This window comes from Conger conger, chromosome 8 (genome assembly GCF_963514075.1).
Source record: "Conger conger chromosome 8, fConCon1.1, whole genome shotgun sequence".
Lineage (NCBI taxonomy): Eukaryota > Metazoa > Chordata > Actinopteri > Anguilliformes > Congridae > Conger > Conger conger.
The window spans coordinates 36,783,887-36,803,959 of record NC_083767.1 but is presented as its reverse complement, the minus strand read 5'-3'; positions in this window follow the sequence as shown (position 1 = coordinate 36,803,959).

The window sequence follows — 20,073 nt, the reverse complement described above, 5'->3', positions numbered from 1 at the left end:
GTAGTTTAAGTTAATATGTTTATTTGCTTTGTTTTGGTCCTCTAGGGATTGTCCTTTTTCTTTGTGTTTGCAGTGTAGGCCTGTTTGACTGGGCGTACTAGCCCTGGGCCTCCCTGTACGCCTGATTATTGCTTTTGTATTTTGTTCAAGCCCTGAGTTGGATGGGCAGTGTGTGTTGCACTGGCTGTCCCAGCGGTCTAGTGTTTAAACTATAAGTGCCATTTTAGTGTTTACTGAACATTATTCGGCTACTACTTCCATTCAGACGATTTGAAAGAAATGCGTGTAGTGGCTGCACCTGTGAGCTGGTTCCCCGTCTGCCTCCCTTGTTTCAAACCACAGACTCGGACTGTCTGTAGTGATAATAGAGTACCCCTTCACATTTAGCCACCCTGTGTGTTGTGTGTGTGTGTGTGTGTGTGTGTGTGTGTGTGTGTGTGTGTGTATGTTTCATACATACGCACCTGGAGCGTATGCATGTGTGGCCATATTGAATCATTTGGCTGTGTTGGGGAAGAGGAAGATCAACTTAAAGGCGAAAGTAGTCGGGTGTATTTATACACTAACTTAGCCCTCCCAGTCACAAAAGTGGCCCTTGCATTCATGTGGATGTCAATTTGACACATGCGACTACCTAAACATCAGGAACAAAAAACTAAATCCAAAGTGGGATACAAAAGGCGAAAACGCAGGGGACTTGAAAGATACAGAAAAACACAGATCGTGACAGTGGCCGGATAATGCACCCTGCCACACTTCATAAATTGTTCAGGAGTGGTTTGAATAACATGATGAAGAGTCCGTCAAAATTCCCCAGATCTCAATCCGATCAAGCATCTGTGGGATGTGTGAGAACAACAAGTCTGATTTATGCTGGTTCCACCTCGCAAGTTACAGGACTTAAAGGATCTGCTGCTACTGTCTTAGTGCTAGATACTGCAGGGCAGCTTCAGAGGTCTTGTAGAGAGAGCCCATGCCCCAGTAGGTCAGAGCTACAGCATATTAGACATAATGTTTTGGCTCACCGGTGTCTATGTGTATATATGCATTTGTGTGTGTGTTTGTGAAAGAGAGAGAGAGATGGCCCGGCAGTAATTTTCTTTAGCCTGCCCAAGTCATGACTCAGAAGTGCAGTTTCACCACAGAATGAGCAAACAGAAGCTCAGCATAGCACAAGTATTTTCCGTTCCTCTTTGGCACTACAAAAGAGCATAAATTAGCCCGAGCCCCCCAGTGAAAATGATCAACTGTTCAGCTGCATATTAATGACACCATAGTTAAAAGGTCACTCAAAAAGGGAAGTTTCATTTCGCTGTCATAATTCCTTTTTAAATTTTGCACTTGTCCAAGGTTTTTCATTATTAATTTTTTTTTCTATCTTGATTTATTTATTTAGCTGGATTTCAATTTACAGGGACAGCAGAGGCTGTCAGTGATAGGTCACATGACCTCTTGCTACTTATAAGGTACTTGTTGTTGCTACTTAACAGGAGCCTTGCAATACATAAAGCATCTGCTCTGACTACAATCAAAAACATGTTATGCCATGCACTAATGACATATGTTATGCCATGTAAATACAACATACTGTATGCATATGATATATGATATGGATGTCATTTACATAGAAAAGTAACATGGTCTGAATTGACCTAAAAGGCATTTCCATGTTTTTTTTCTTGACAGCTGGAAGATGCAACTCATATTTGATAATCAGGCCAATTTTCTTTTTTTCATGTCCCAATATCAACCCTGCACCATGAGACTCAACCACAGCAAATGTGGTTATTAAGCTAAAAATTTCAGTTTAGTTATAAATAAATATAATTATTTATTCAGTATCTTGTAAAAAGTCACAGGGAGGCTATAGTATCTTTATTTGTCTCCCTGTGTTTTTTTCTTGAGTGAATGTCCTTTTAGTGCCATAGAGTGAATCTTGATTGTTATTTCTGCTCGTTAAAATTCTGAAGATTCTCTAGATTGTGTGTTGTAGATAATAACTGTTAATGTACAGTATAATAAGTCTAGAGTTTTTTGATAATAAGTCTGAGGCTTTGCAATGCTTCGACCAACCGGGTCACCAGCGGGCAATAATGCACTCCTAATACTCTCCTAATCAAATGTTGATAAAACCATTGTTTATTAAGAAATATTCTATCCGTAAAATGCATTGAAAAGCTAAGATTCCTGCGGTTACACAATCATGTTTTTTCAAGTAAACCAAGCGAGTCCTTTAGGCATGTAAATCGATCTATAACTTTGACAGACAACACCCTAGAGCCAATTGGAGAGTTCCATTGAAAATGTATCCTCGTGGCCTTCCATAGACACACTCTAAGCATGATTCTAAACCAATCAGAGCTGGAGATACCCTATCTCTGTCTTTGTCCCTGTGAAGAAAGGAGGTTTAGTAGTATATATTGTGTGTATAGTACTGCTCCACATATATTCGCATAGTTACACTAGTTGTATATAGTTTAATACTTGGCACAGTTTTGTTTCCCATTTCAGCATATAATTATATAAACATTTTATGCTGTGAGGTGTGATATTATTTTCTCATGCCAAGACCTTGGAGTGACAGAAATATGAATAAAAAAGCCTTGGAATGCATTATGTGTGTTATAAAATGCAAGCTTGATGGTGAAGGTAAAGGTAGACTAAAGTTATGAGTTAGAAACTAACTGAGGGGAAACTCAGCCAAAATACGCTTAGGTCTCTGGGAGTCAATACAAAAAAGGTATGTGCAAGTCTATTTATTTATTTTTTTTATTCATATAATTTTAATGAAAAAAATTCTAGTATGAGGCACCGTACAAGAATATGAGAACACATAAGAATACAGAAATAGGTGACATTTCAAAGTCCTATCTTTTTTCTGCGAGCGTGGCTTTAATAATTCAGGGGCCCCTGTTAGCACAAGGGTAGTGTGACTTCAGAGAGTCACGCGGTCACGCAAAAGGCCAAATGGAGCCAGTAAGACTTTAAAATAAGAGCGATGCTTTCACATTACCAGTCTCCATGTAAAGTTTATTCAACTTACAAAAGGGTGCATTTGAATAAAATCATACTTGAGAGTATATAAGAGTGTGGTTGCTGACCTGATACTGAAATAAAAAGCTTCAAAAACAACAAGCAAAACAACAATTAGGCTCCCTGTTTGTGCCCCATGGGTTATGTAAGCGTTGAACCGATCTGACAGTGAAATTCCATTCTGCTTTCCGTCTAAAGAGAACATCCTTTTTAAAAAGGAAAACATGTCCACTGCCAAACCTTGTGGGAGCTCTTATGCGTTCTTGTACAAAGTTAAAATTGTTCAAAGAAGCTGTACTGTATACATATCGGAGATCCAAGTCGACTTCAAAATTTCTGAACATCAACTTTAATAGGCATTTGTGAGAAGACAGAAAATTGATAATGTGATTCACACACATGCATGCAATGCACGCATGCATGAACACACAAAGATACACACGCACACACACACACATAAATGCACAACCCTTGTGGTCATGAGCCACCTGGTGTGCTTATTTTCACTGTTGCTTAGCACTTAATTGATCAACAGCTAATTGATTGAATGGTTAATTACACAGTTGCCTGACCTGCTTTCTTTAATTTGAACCGATTTTTTATTTATGTGAAAACAACCCGGTAGACCCTGTAGTTTAGTTGCAGTGGGTTCAAACCTCCAGAACGTTGTCAATTTTAAAACGGTTTAATACAGCTCTGTGGTCTAGGGGTTTTTAACCTCAGGTTTGCTCTCCAATTAAACAATTGATCTTCAGGATGAGGACTGGGGATCCCTGTGCGCCACATTAAAACAAGATGGCCGTGTCAAAACAGATGAAGATTCTGCTTCCCTGAGGAAGTTCCTGGTGTGTTCCTGGCAGGCAGGCCAACAGGTGAGGTGGGGGAAAATGTGTGTTGTTCCTTCCTGTCCCACTGTGATTTATTGAGCTGTTTACATGAACAGCCACTGCAGTCGGCCCGGATTAGCGACTCAAATTGTAAATTTGCTGCCCATGACAGATTCCTCCACACGCATCCCAGGAGGAAGATGCATGTGTTTCCACCATACCCCCCCCCCCCCGCCCCCCCCCCCCCCCCCCGCCATGGCAAAGATGCTGGAGGAGGTGGAATGGACTTTTGCTTTTATATTGTATTATCCAGATTTAATTCCTGAAAAAGCTATTTCTTTATTTTAAATAGGGCTTTTAAAGGTACGATGGGTAATTTTAGACTTTTAGATTTTAGAACAAACCACAACACTGTTTATCGCTCTCCCTTCTCTGTTGACATTGAAACCCCCCCCCCCCCCCCACGCCATTGGCTGTGGCAATTAAAACCAATGAGCTTGAATTCATGTACAGCTATGCAATGGTTTGGTACGGAGTGTCGGTCTGTCAAATGCAGTTTATGAAACCCAAATTTAAGGACTATCGACTATCAAGTCATCATCAGGAAGTGATTTACAATGGTCTTCTAACAATTTTTTCAACACAAAAATCTTACCTATTTTACCTTTAACATTCCTGCATTTTGCTCAAGTATTGAGCCAGAGCAATGCTGAGCTAGAAATGAAATGTTAGACCAGGGATGTTAGACCAGTAATGAGGAGCTTCAGGGTCTTCCTTCTTACTTCGTATTTAATTGAAGAATGAGAGCTGTGCATTACACAATTACGTCGCCACACCTGGTTTCTTATTCCAAATCAGCTTTATGGTGGAAAATAGCAATGACCATCAGTTTCTCTGGCTTTCCGGGAAACATTGTTGGTGATTTGTGGGTTATAGAATAGGGTTTCAACCAGCAGTACATTATATGTGCGTGTGTACGGAAAACAGATGGAGAAGAAAAAGTAACAGGAACTTTCTGCAAACTGCATCACATTCCACAAACCTGTCGAAACTGCTGAGACACCCGCATTCGAGTTTTACTAGAGTGTATGTGTGCGTGTGTGTTTTTCTTATTAAATAGTAAACTATCCAGCAGTTTTATACAAAATTTGGCTGCTAGGTTGTTTCAAGCATATTGGAGATGGTCTTTTGCAGTCTTTAGCGGTCTCACTTGCTTCTGGCTCTACAGGTAATTGCCGACAGCCTTGATCAAGTTTTTATCTGAAAAGTGGCTTCCGATTTAATATGTTACTTTATTTCATTAAATACCAAACATTCTCTGTAACATTTATTTTACATCTCCTCTGTCTGAATATGAGCACAGTTCTAAGCTGGCTCTCCAGCCCCTGTAGCCTGTCTCATTGCACCTGTTTAATTTCCCAGCATGCCTTAGAGATGAGTTTGGCAGGTGCAACTGTAATTACAACTGCCCTCTGCACGCTCCATAACCCCACTCATACATACTGGCATTAATGAGAGCACCGCAAGGAGTTTTAGGCTTCGACACTTTCACACTGTTTTTTATCATTGTCATGATAGTGTGTGTGTGTGTGTGTGTGTGTGTGTGTGTGTGTGTTTTAATGATATGTTACAGAATTCTGGAGGATGTCATTAAAAATCACAAGCTGACAGCTAATCTGCAGAAGGGTTGCAGGGAGTTTAGGAGCACTGCTGCAGTTAACTGGGTCTTGAGTCTGAGGAATGGCTTGCCTATTTGGCTTTGAGAGGGAATGAGGGAGAGGGAGAGAGAGAGAGATAGAGGGAGAGAGAGGGAGAGAGATTTTAAAAATGTTGACATCCTTTAATGAACATTTCACTTACAAACAAATCTACCCACCACACTTACGTTAAAAAATATATCTCCCACCCCTCCCAACCAAAACACACCTACAGCCCATCACACAATCCTTACTAGGACTAGAACGGAAAATTCTCCCTCCCTGAGCCTGCAAATAGCCCCATCTACACACCAGATACTCTGACATATGTGAAGAAAGCTGATTCAATAATATTCACACTCTAAGGCATGCAGAGATCAAACCACTAAACATTAAGACTGGGTCCACAGGCCCATAACTACATTTTGTTCCATAGCCTGACCAAACAGGAAATTAAGCAGGACACTTCTTGCCTTTGCCCTTGCTGAATAAATTGGCCCCAGTATATACAGTCCCACCAAAAAAGCCACCCCAACTTCCCAGAGCACATCAAGCATAGCCGAAGCAGATGTTCTGCATGTATTCTGAGCAAACGCAGCCCAGCTGTATCAGCGGGTTGTGGAAAATGGGCTCCTCCGGCACTCACGCCCCCGGCTCCATACCCCTCTCGCGACTCAGCTGGAGCAGATGCCAGGCCTTCAGTGCTTCACTGTAAAAAAGAGACAACCCTGAGGGGTTGAGACTCTCCTGACTCATTAGAAAAAGCTGGTTAATCCAGCCCCAAACCACTAGCTCTCCACAACAAAGCCTGTGCCGGGTCCCCCCAGCAGATGTTAGTATGGTACAGCAGTCTGCATCACCTGCAGTCTGAAGGCTGCCACCCTGCTTTGCCAACCCCTGACCTACTTCTTGTACAGGGAGATACAGTATTGCAGCCTTGAGCCAGGGGTACCCCAACCAAATCCACCAGCTCTCGCTGTATCTCCTTCAGAAGACCAGCAGATGGGTTGAGAACAGCCAGTCTGTGCCGCAAAGATGATGCGACTAAACGATTTATTATCAGGGTCAGCCCACTGTAAGAAACTTCGGAGAGGAGCCACTTCCATTTTTCCAGCTTCCTCTCGGTTCTTCTTGACCCAGTCCTCTGAGCCCAAGTACACTCCCGGGAGCTTCAGGTCTGCCCTACTCCAGGTAAGCCCCTCTGGCAGACTCCCACCATGTCCCACACAGCAGTGCCCCACTCTTACTCCAGTTCACCTTGGCTGAGAAGGCCCTCTTGTACTCCTGCAGACTGGTCTCCAAAACCTGGATACCACTGCCACCTCTAATCATCACTGAGACATCATCTGCATAGGCAACTACAGGTGGTTTATACCCTGTCTCCTGCCCCACTATGCCCTGCTACATATTAAGGCCAGCAATGGCTCAAAGGTAATAGCGTACAGTAGACCTGCCAGAGGACTGCCCTGCCCCATCTGCACTGGCATACACAGCCCCCATCGACCATTACGAGACATGAGGCTCCAGCATACAGCATCATTATCCCTGCAATAAACCCCTCTCCAAATCCCAAGGCCCTCAATGTTTTGAAGAAGTCACCATTGTCCATCCTATCCTGATCTATACTCAGGAGGCCAAAGTTCATATCGGATAATGTAGCCAAATCTTGTCCCTTAAAAGATGCAGATTGCCCAGTATGAAGTGACCTGGTACACAGTACAATTAGTCCCTGTGTATGAATGTCTCTAGATGACTTTTCAGTCTATTTGCCAGGCTCTTATGGAATAATTTACAGTCCATGCAGAGCAAGGCCACAGGACGCCAGTTCTTCAGATCACTCAGGTCCCCTGTGTTTGGAAAGAGTGTTAGCACTGCTCTACGAAGGCAGCTAACCGGCACACAGGCACTCACACAAGTCCACCAGCAAATCAATAGGCCAAGTATTTTGAACCGCTGTGGATTGAATTGCTCACATATGCTAACTGGTGGTGGTTGTGCAAATGTATGCACATTTTCTGCTGCCCGGCAGATCTCCCAAGGGGGGAGCGCCAAATAAAACATGACACCACTGTACTTTTACCTCCCCTCCCAATGTTTCATTATATAATGTTCAGTGCCAAAAACAGATGCCTGACAACTTAAACCCCTGTCGATTCCATTTTGTATTCCCAGAGAGCGCTGGAGGATTCACCTCCTGTGCCCTATCACAGCCCCATCAGGAAACTGTCACATTTGTCCCAATTGATCCAAGCTGAAGCTGCTCTCTCATAAAGTCTTAAAACATCTGTCAGTCCATTTCCATGCCCAGCATTTCTCAGCAATATAGTCATGTCATCCGCATATGCATTCATAGACTCCAGAAGCTACTACTCCTCAGGGGGTAGAGCATGGGTTCCACTGCCAGGGAGTACAACAGTCCAGAGAGGGGCCCCTATCTGATCCCCCGGCCACACATTGGTGATCTTAATCATTCTTTACACCCCTGTATAAAGGAGCTGCACATAGCACACAAAACATGGCAGCCTCCAATGCCTTGAACATAAAATGGTAATCCACTTGGTTGAATATCTGCTCCTGGTCCAAAGAAAACAAGCCAATGTCCTGCCAAGACAACTTATCAAATATTCACCTGCATTTAATGCAATATGTCAGGTCAGGGTGAATCAGTAAACCCATAACATTCTTAAGCCTATTGGTAAGTGCTTTTGCCACACATAAAAGTGAGACTGGATGCCAGTCCTTCAACATGTAGAAGTCTCCCTTTTTTGGCAGAAAAGACACTGCTGCCCTTTTACAACTAAAAGGGGGCTGGCCTTTTCACAGCACTCCTGAATAACCTCCCAAAAATCATCACCAATGATGTTCTAAAAAGCCAAAAGCTAGCTTTCCTGAATGCTATAGAGCAGAAGAGCACAAACAATTGCTCTAAAACCACATTAGATGACAATACTTTATTTCCGTCAACAAAATACTTTTTAACCCACAAACCGCTTGCAACTAACATATTTAAGTTGAGTTTGCTGTGAAATACAACAATCGCCCAGTTCTTTCACAAAGCCAATTTCATATTGCTTGCCCCTCCCAATTACACTCAAAACATCCTCCACAGATATGCCCACAGTTTAGTCCATGTCTGGCCGTTAGCGTTTGACCGAGGTATACCTAGACAGACAAACCAGCCTAAATGCCGACTGCCAAGGCACTAATACATAAACTAGACTTTTCCTTAAGAAAAAAACACCTACAAAAACTACAAAAATACAAATTTCAGAATCAAGTTACTACACACAACCCGTCTCCTACATCGCCACTCACACCCTCCCACTATCATCAGAGAGAAAGAGAGTGAAACAGAGACATAGATAAAAAACAATTAGAGCTCAATGTTGCCCACATGCTCTTAAGGCATTACTATTTCTAAAATCTGAGATATTCTGTTTACATTTTAATTCAGTATTGAGGTGTGTAAGGAGCAACCCCATTAACCCTTTCACGAGCACGGTCATAATGGTGTTACAGTGCTAGAGTGGTCCCTGAAGTTTACGGTCAAACTGGTGTGATTAGAAGGTCTATTAATGAATGACATAACAATTCAAGCAGTAACATGGTGGTTGACTGTGATATTGCCAGTTGTCTTTAAGCAACAATAAAACAAATGTGCATAATTTCCTTATTATTCAGTCATTTAAATGTATTCATTAATTAATTCATTCATTGTCCAAACCCGCTTATCCTGAACAGGGTCGCAGGGGGGCTGGAGCCTATCCCAGCATACATTGGGCGAAAGGCAGGAATACACCCTGGACAGGTTGCCAGTCTATCGCAGGGCACACACACCATTCACTCACACACTCATACCTATGGGCAATTTAGACTTTCCAATCAGCCTAACCTGCATGTCTTGGACTGTGGGAGGAAACCGGAGTAGCCGGAGGAAACCCACGCACGCACAGGGAGGCCCCGGCCGACGGGGATTCGAACCCAGGACCTTCTTTCTGTGAGGCGGCAGTGCTAGCCACTGCACCATCCGTGCCAACATCATAAATGTATCTTAAAACATATTTTTCTAAGCCAACATTTTCCACTACAGTACCCAACTGAACTGTCAGGGCGTGGTAATGAGAGCTGTCAATTAGCTATAACATGCGCCCACTGTCCTGAGGGCCAGTGGCACAAACTGTGGGTCACAAGTTAGAGGGGAGTGGTTATCCTCGTGTCACATACTACTCAGAGAACATTCTCAACTGGTTGAAATTAGGATGATAAATTGAAAACGCTTCTCCAAATCTAAAGAACGGACATATGTCATACTTTCATTGTGTTTCTTCAATGGCCTCTTGTGCAAATTGCATATAGAAACTTAGAAAGTGTGACTAATGACCATGTTAATCCTTTAAACTTTGTTTTTTCCAAGAAAAACACAGTTAATTTCCACAAAACACACTGTGCCAAATAATACAATAAAACTCTTTCTAAGGCCGGTATTTATGTGGTCAAAATGAGCATTTATTTGTTTATGCAGATGTCCACATGCTGAAGAGGTACAGGTATTCGTGATTTGCCCCCCCTTCGTTTCAATATTCATCAATATGCGCGTTTGTAAATCCCCACACTCTAACCATTGCATCTCAAAATAATTCCTCTGCGTTTTTGCAAGACATGCTTGCTCTGCAGGATTGACATTGGGGAAAAAAACAGAACACTCTGTGGAAGTGCAATGAGTGTGATGCCCCTTTGTGCTTGTGGCTGAACAAGAACTGTTTTGAAAAACGGCACGCAAAACTTTGAGGTGTTTGTTAATGACATCTTCGTTGTATGCAGTTTGTGAACATGTTTCTGTCTTATAAATGGCTCACTGAGTATCGCTTTGTGGAAAGGCTTTGTCTTAGAGGTTGGGAGGGGTCAGGCCAGGTGTGAAAAGCTTACTTACCTGGCAGGACCGCATACCACATAAATATTCACTGAAGAAAGGACATTAGCCCTCCCAATGTCATCTGGTGCTGAAAAGTAGTAGTGACAAAACTAGGCTTTTGTAATTAATTTTATATATCTAATTGGATTTGCTACAATATTTTGTCATCTCTTGATACTCAAGAACTAGATGAACAAATGTCAGTGATCCAAAAATGTTGTTACAATAGTATGTGTTTTTACATCATTCATGCACATGATCAAAGCTACTATTTACAATTTGTGTGATTCTAGAGCCATTTACAACCAACATATGATTCTGACCTAATTACTGTACCATAATATTGTAGCTGAGTTTGTGCTGAAAACAAAGATGTGAAACACTTTGGAATCACTGTATATAATGTTGATTAAAATGACACAAATCACCAGTCACCAGTTTTCCTCCTTTTGCCCTCAGACCCCAGAGGGTTAAAGCTGTCACCATTAACAAACTACAGGCTTGTTACGATGGTTAATGTAATAAAACGGTTAATGTAATAACTACAATTCATACGTATTAGTGACATGTATGATATGTATCGTTATATGCACGATATTGCGTGTTCATTTAAGTGCATACTTAAGTGCATACTTTACATACTTACATACTCTACTGATATGCTAAAATACACAATAATACAGTGTTGAATTCCTATTGGCATTATTTCAATACAACAAACATAAGCAAAGCAATATATGACTAGTGCTCCACTGCAGTGCAAAGAATACTTTACTGAGAAAAAAATACTTTGGGTGTAATATTTATTACTAGCCACTAGGGAAACCAATGGGACTGCACCAATCACTGTGCAATGTCTCTATTACTCCCATCGCCAACATGTTTACCAATTCTTCCTGAACTACTTTTTTCTTGTGCTCAGGCAATTAGTAGGGGTGTGTATGTGGTGTTCTATAAGGTTTGTTCTTCCAGGAAGGGCTGAGAATATGTCAGCGAAATCTTGGTGTAATTGTGCTACCTCTGCTGGCTGTTCCGGAGTCAGATGGTTGTCAAGTGGGACTGGCCAGGTTTTTTTTAGATTGGGAATTTCCGGTCCCAGCTCATCTGACATGACCTCTGGTGTGAATAGCAAGGCAGGGTCTACCTCTCTCCACAATTTGAGCCAATTGAGATGATCCTGGAGCAAATGTTTTCATGCAATTTGACCTAGTGAGTGCAGCTTTGCTCACAGGTCATAATACAAACTTTTTTTAACTCTCAAGTTTCCTTTTACATGTATGTTTGAGGGTGGTAGACGCTGATTCTAATAAATTTGACATCCAACAATTTGTATTTGTGCCTGGTTCCAAGTGTACATTTTTGCCCCGGTGGAAAGGAGCCTACGAGGTGATCGAAAAGGTGGGTGAGGTGAATTACCGAGTAAGGCAGCCGGCACGAAGACACCCGATGAAAATGTGTCACATTAATCTCTTGAAAAAATGGATCGCACAAGAGGTGCTGTTTTCACTCTCTCAGACACGGATAGCAACAAAAGTCGAGCCGGCAGCGGTGCGATGGGGAAACAACTGGACCCAACACAGCGACAAGACCTATTCCAGCTGCTCAGCAGGAATGCTGAAATTTGACAATATGTGTTCTCCGAGGAACCCGGACACCAAGAGCTGGCACAACACCCATAATCACGGAGCCCGGGAAAAAGGTGAAACATTGGCCCTACTGCATCCCCGAGGCTGTCCGAATGGAGGTAAGGGTGATGGTGAACACCGGAGGAGTCCTGCAGTGAATGGTGTAGCCCCATTATTCTAGTCCCCAAACCGGATGGCACTATCAGGTTTTGAAATGACTTCCGACAGCTTAAAGCAATTTCCAAGTTTGGCGCATATCCCATGCCCAGACAATCTTATCAAGTGACTGTGGAGGGCCCGGCACCTTGGACATCATATCATGTTTTGCAGAATGACCAAAGAAGTGAATTTAAAGGAGCAGTGCAAAAGCTAATGGAATTCCTTCAGAGAGTCATTCAAAGTTCACTTTACCATTCCAAAAGCAAAGGAAAGGTAGAAAGATGCTACCGGGTGCTAAGGACAAAGACTGTGTATGATCGTGTACATTTTCAGCAGGGAGAAGTTGACTGGCTCAAGCATTTAGCAGAATAATGAATGATTGCAAAGAGGTTTTAAACTGGATAACAAACAAATAGTTTCTCCCTCTGAGGTCCGTGAAGATGACCGTTCACACAATACCCTCCCTAAAACAGTGACTTCAGTTTGGAGGGAAACGTTGCAGAATAAGAAAAAGGGTACAGAAAGTCACTGATCACTGCAATAAATGGATGATTCAGCACGCAAATAAATCCACCATCTGTTTATTGGGTAAATGATAATCTATCGGTCAGGGTTAAGCATAGTGTAGTTTCAAGAAGATGCAAAGCTTTAAAACAAAATTCAATATCAGATTCCCAATAGCCTCACAGAGACAGGCTCTCAACGGCTGTAGTTTTGAAAACTGAGCATGTCAAGTCTTAAGCCCGGAGTTTTAGAACAATTCGGGATTTAACGTTACAGTTAATTCGGTCGTTATGGAAACAGTCATTTATTTGTTTACTCTGTGCTGCCTAGTCCATACTCACAGATGCTCTGAGATTGATCTAATCTTGTCTCATCTCGGCTGTTTGGTGAAGACTGGGCTTTAGGCTTGACCCAGCCCCAGATTGCTGCCATAGCTGACCAGCTGGCCACACTAGGAATATATCGCTCAGCAATATCAGCAAAGGTGACATTGTAACAGATTTAATTTCCAATCCACTCACAGCAAATGGGACACCTTTGTCAGACTATGTGGAAGGAAATAACTGCATACTTGCATAGTTGGCGCAATGTGGAGCATATGGAGATCACGTAATACTCCAGAGAGCCTCTGAGATTCTCAATGTTCAATGTCTCCACACTGGGAATTGAGGCTACCTCCGTTATTTGACCGTCTAATAGATATTGTGACAGTTTATCTCTTTTGGTTCTTGGGCACATTGCTGAAGGTCAACGGGAGGACTACTTATGCCTTGAGGGGTCTGTCAGTCAGTTCATCGAACCCATTCAGGAAGCAGAGAGAGAGGTGAATGAGACAAAAGGGCAGAACAGGAACCCCTGGAAGTTGATGATATGATACCCGTCCTGCTAAAATAATTATTATCATTTATAATAAAGTTAACCCTTGAATTGGACGTGTCCGTTCTTGGGACATTCAACAGAGTTTCTCACATTTTTAGAGCAATGGCTTCACCGTTTCACCCTTGGATCTACGTACGTTAGAGAGGACTTTAGCCGAAAGCATTTAGTTAGACCTTGAACATGATGGTTGCTGTTGGCTGAAGTAGTGGCCTTGGAAGTAGAATTAGAGAATTGTTTTGCAATAACAGTCACTGGATGAAGGCATGGGTCATGCTTAGGCATGGAGGTCACGGCCATGTTTTGGAAGAAATAAAGTACCATTTTAATGTTATATTAATGAGTTAAACTTTAGGTAGTTTAAAACTGTTTGTTTGTATATTTACAGTATGAACCTTTCTTGAAAGTGTATAATAAAATGAGAAATGTTTAAATCGATATATAGATGTAACCTTTTGTAAGGGCATAGAAAACACTGAACTTTTACTGCTTTATTACAGGAGGTAAGACAGGAGCAAGACTCCCAACCCCCAATTGCTCCCGATGAGCTGGTTAGTGTCTTGCATGGCAGCCAATCGCCATTGGTGTGTGAGTGTGTGGGTGAATTAGAAGCATCAATTGTACAGGACTTTGGATAAAGCCACTATATAAATGCAGACCATTTACCATGTGAAATAATTGTCTCAAAAAAGTACTGTTTTTGAAAGACTGTTTGTTTTTCAGAGGCAAATTGCTTATAAGAATTGAATAAAAACACAGTCTTCACTCTTGCAGCCCCTGTTTTGTTATTGTTTGAATATGGATGGAGCTTTCTTCACCTTGGTGTGCAAACCAGTTAAGTGGAACTGTTTGTGTGTGTGTGTGTGTTATATGGCTGTGACCGTGTTTTACCCACAGAACTGTACAAGAACAGTTATGTGGTTTTACCTTTATTTCAGTATATTGTCGCTACAAGCCTTAAAAAAGTATGCTAAAAACATTATGGGTGTCCATTACATTGTCTGCTAGAATTGGAATACATAATTTGTAACACATATTTCAAAACATACTAATAATATTGCAAATAATTAAGTTTTCACCACTGGAACTGCATTAGCTGACATTGATTGATAAACGAAATAGACAGTGCAGGTAGCTAGCTTTACGCAAACAATTTACACCATTGCCTCATATCTGCCACACACAGAGCCATCTAGTGTTGTTGATTTTGTTGTATATTTAGCTATTTTTATAAATTGCAAAGCCGTGTGGTTTTGTGGTGTAGGATGAAGGTAGCAGGTATTTGCTGACGTGGGGACAGTGTGGAAGTTTCCCCACTAATGGGTAAGGTTATTATTATTACTGCTTTTGCTATTATTATAACAATAGCAGTATATTTGTATTACAATAAATTATAATTAAAATACATATCAGGACTCATATCAAGGGCTAGGCCTATTTCAACCGTGTGAAGGCAAGTGTGATTCAAATTCTAGAACAGCTGTTGTATGCTGAAAAAAACACATGCTGTGCGGTCGTTGGAATTATTATTGAACTTACGTGCGTAAGGTTTAATGAAGTTTGCAGACCAGTTTGTATTTCATTTTTTTCAGTAAAATTTCTGGACTTAGTCTGAGAAAGCAAGTACTGTAATTGAACAGGTAAACCATCAATTCACAAAGTCACCGGAAATCAGAGGCAAGTAAGTGAAGCATCCAATGCTATGAGTAAATGGGGAGTATTAATAAGCTTTGGAGCTTTGCCAGCCCCACAGCCCCCAGCTCCCTACAACATTATCACAGCATCTCTGGACATTCCAAGGGACTCGTCAGAAGAAGCGGGCTAATTAACTGTGCCTTTGTATGCAGAATCGAGCGGGGGGAGCAGTAAGAGGCAGGCACAGACTGCCCAGCTCATTAATGCAAACCGAAGCTTTTCAAAACAATGTATGACTTCCATTCATCTCCGCGTTTTATATGCTAAATATTTTGCTCTTGCTGGGGTGGATCATTTTTAATTGCATCGCATGCACACACACACATAGAACACAAATATATATGCACCCATATAAACACACACAAGCGCATGCTTACAAATACATCCACAGGTGCTTACATATAGACCCACACATGCATACACTCACACACAGACTTGCATGCTTAAATCCTGTGTGCGTATGCAGGCACACATACAGAGAACCACATCAACACATTTACAGAAATACACACAAACACAAACACAATTCCACACACATACACGCAGTCGCAGTCGTGCCCAATCACCGATAAAAGACATTAAACAGACACACAAGCACTACAGAATCACTGTCATTTTTCCCTGTCCTTTGAGACTGCAAGTCCAGCTTTGATCAACCTCCAGTGTGTGATCCACAGCAAACCGCCAGCTTTCTGGCATGCCGGGGCCTGGCTGAGCCCATATCCCATGATGCACTAAGACACGGGTGGGCAGATGATGCATGGGGGAATGATTATATTAGCGATAACAAGCTGGCAGTGGCGAAGCGCAATGAGTCATAAGCCTGCAGCCGCCGCATCACAGGACTGTCCCCGGACCAGAGGCCTTGCCTCGTCCAATTGCTTCACCAGCCCTGCGTAGGCGGAGAGAGAGAGCAACAAGAAGGAGAGAGAGAGAGAGATAGAGGCCAGGAGAGCTGTCTGGGTGGCATGAACAAGATGAATGAGAGTCGGCTGTCTATTGTTACAGGGGATGTCCAGCGTTCCTAGAGCTCGGTTTGCACAGACTTGTGTAAATTTGCCACCATGGTAGTTCTGAGGACTGCAAAAACATACACATGTGTATGGCTGAAATTCCAGCTCCAGCCTACAGGGGCTGCACTGAATACTAAAGTTATTTGATTTAAATTTGATTTAAATTCGCTTTAAAAACATTTGGTAAGAAAAGGATGAACTGGGGACTTTAGGACCTCTCCTCATGGTTGTGTAACAAAACCATGGTCCCCACTGAGACAGGTAGACGAGAACACACACTCATGTCTCTACAAGTGTACAAGATGTGAAAATAAATTAGAGCGCATGCTTCACTGGAGAGTGTGTGTTTTTCTTCAGACATCCCAAATTGGCAACGGTTGAAATTAGCTTTGCAGTCTGAGCATGACTGGGCATTACAAATTGGGGAGAATAGGGGGGTGGGGTGGATTAAAAAAAGTTAAATAAGTCTACTGACACTGACACAAACAACCATCCCACCCACTCACACCTAGTTATTTGTTTTTACAAAGTGGTATGATTTTTCTGTTACATTTATTCATAATAACTCAAAGTCATAATGTTTGTTCAAATGCTTTAAAGAACATGAGGTCAGCTGCTTTCATGGGAAATTGAGTTTATAACACTATTAATGTGTAAATCAGGGACTGCACTGATATTTTTAAACTCAGTCCTGTCTTCACCTGTCTCAGGATAATGGTGTCTGATGTCTGATGTTGCTCATTGGCTGGGATCAGGCTGGCCATTAATCAGCCAGCTCTTATCTCCTGAGAGAGAAGGAGCTCATATTTCCTCAGAGAATTTCAGAGGAAAATAACCGACAGTTTGCTCAAAGTCACAGTGATACAATGTCTTTGATTTGTTGATGTGGGCACCGGTGTGTGTGCGGATTTTGGATATCTGGATTTTGTGGTCTGGATTTTGTTTCCTTGCAATAAAATACTGACCCACAAGAAAAAGGTTTTATTTGAAATGATGCTGGCTGTTTCAAGTGAGCCAGAGCCAGAACTGCAGTTCCAACAAACAAGAAAATAGTATAGTTTTTCGAGTATAGATGTTCTGCTACCAAATAAGTCCGTTAGAAGACTGGTCAAATGTTGGCACCCATACTCACTAGCAACTCAAAACTTAATTTGCTAGCTATCAGTCTCATCAATATAAGTTGGGATAGTCCTGGGATAAGAGGTTTTGTTGTTATCTTCTTGAATTGGCTATTGAATCGCACAGGCAACACTTGATATGTGAAAGGCTACATGGGATTTGCATTGTAATTGCCACCGACCATCACAGAATCTTGCATATTGCCATTTAAATTAATTAACACAGGTTCACTCGTAGATTAGATCATTGTACAATATGTTATACGGGGACACAAGAACAATCTTCAGTTGCCATTCATGCTTTTATCAAGAAATGTCATGTCAGATGGCTTATACTATAAGGGCTAATCAAAAAAGGCAGACACAACACTTGTTGCCCACCTCTGCTCTATTCCACGGTATTGCTCTGATTAGGAGGGATATCAGAATAGTACTTTGTATAAAGTGCAGAGCTGAGTCAGATGGGAATGAATAACCCAGCTGCTGCCTTCCACACAAAGAAAAGGAACCTGTATGAGCAGGTCACCATAAATGCTATATTTTTTCACAGCAGGAGTGACTCAGGGGTTGGTGAAAAATTGAATGTGTTAAGATGAGACAGATGAGCTTTATTAACAATGAGACAGTCAGGAAATGTTATGAGTTTCCAATGGTTCTGGGAGTTTAAGACTGTTTAATGTACAACATATGGCAGTGGGACCCATAGGTCCAGCTGTCATAAGGATAGTAGGAAGTCAGTTTCCATTCCATTAATTCAGGAAATACAGTTTGTGAATTTGTGAAAAAAAAAAAAGAGGTCACAGTGCTCTTTGACAGAATCTAGTCAGTGGCCAACTGTCAATGAAACACTACATTACTTTTTTTTCTCTCAAATCCAAATTGCATTTGGAGCTCTGTAGAACTGAGTAGCCAGTGTGTGTGTGTGTGTGTGTGTGTGAGTGTGGTGCTTAGCCAGTGGAATTAAAGGCAGTCAGATAGTGAGAGCTTAGCACATAGTTGATTACTCTCCAGCAGGGAGAGCTGAGGCTTTCAGCTGGAATGATGCAAACTCTTAAAAGCTCTGAGCTAACCCATTCTAGCCATTTCTGATGAGTTTGCTGGATCTCCCACACCTTGCCTCCCTCCCTCTGTTACTGTAGTTCTGATAGGCTGCTCCAACTTTGAAAGGAAGCAATCGGGATACATTTCAGAGGATAAAAACTGAGCTTTCCAAAAATCAAGCAAGTGTTAGCTTGATATGATAGCTGGTCAGCTAACAAAAGGACAATTCATTTTAAACTTTAAAAATTTGAAGGTTTATTTATTTTGTATTGTAGTCACTGAAATAATCCTACAAATGTTTTTCAGCTACTTCTACTACTGTTAAACTGAAAGAATGAGTCTGTCATTGCGACCGTGGCACATATAAAGGCTTTTTAGGAGGATCCAGTACTGAACACTGTAAGCTAGCTAGCTCGTAGGCTACCTTGCCTTCTGTGGTCAGTCTGACATGCTCCTTTGTTTTGGCAAGCAGCAAGCCTCTCACTTTCCCCTTTCCATTTTTTTATGAGCCTTTCTCCACACCAAGCCAATCAGATTATTTGATTTTTGGAGAGTAACGAAATGTAATTGACAAGATTCGGGACGGACAGAAATTTGACGATTAACGATCTCTCAACATTGAGGGGGACAGAACAGGATCCGCGTCCCCCCCCTAAAACTATGCCTAGGCATCCCCCCACCCAAGTAATCCCGGAGGTGGTAACCCATGAAATAAACTGATACATCCATCAATCACATGACCTCAGCATCAGCTGCGTTCGATGCTTCTGAGAGTCTTCTGTTTAGCACCATGCATAGGTAGACAATTCCATATACAGCAGAAACTCAGAGATAGAAACAGAGAGAAAACCAAAGTCCGAACAGGGTATGGAATCACATTATTTACAAAATGATATCTGCTAAGCACAAATGAGAAACTGATTAATTGAGAAAAACAAGTGAGCTTAATAGCAGTTGATAAGGAGTAGCTCACAAGGAAAGTCCATCTTTTGACATAAACAATTAAACAATTATCAGGACAAAATTTGCTGTTGGATGGACACAAAAAGAAGGCGAATAATTTTGAATCCAGCAAAGATCATGTCACACTGATGGCTACGGCCAATGCAGTGCATCGCTATACAGATTTTTAAAAGTTTGGCCTATTATTGGTTATTGATTGCACTTCATATGACATTTACAGTTTGGGCACATTCCATTGAGGTAATTGCTTTAGTATGACGCAAAATAACTGAAATCTAAATATTTCATTTCAAAGTCACTAACAAGAGTCCCAAAAATGCCAGTGCTCCGACTTTAATTTCTGATGCTCTGTGCTCTTTTGCATTCTCTCGCCAATGCTAGTATGACCTCACTTCCCTTTTGCCTTCACATGGCCCCTTCTGGAGGGAAACTGAGGTCACATGACACATGTTCCCTCACCGCGCTCTGCGGTGCTGAACAGGAGCGCAGCTGCTTGCGGTTTTCTAGTCTCTATGCGTGTATCAGACAGCCGCTAGATTGCTCCATTCGTGTTTTCAGACACGCTCAGATGTCTCCTTCTGTTCAGGCCTTCCCTCCGGTGCTTTCTGTT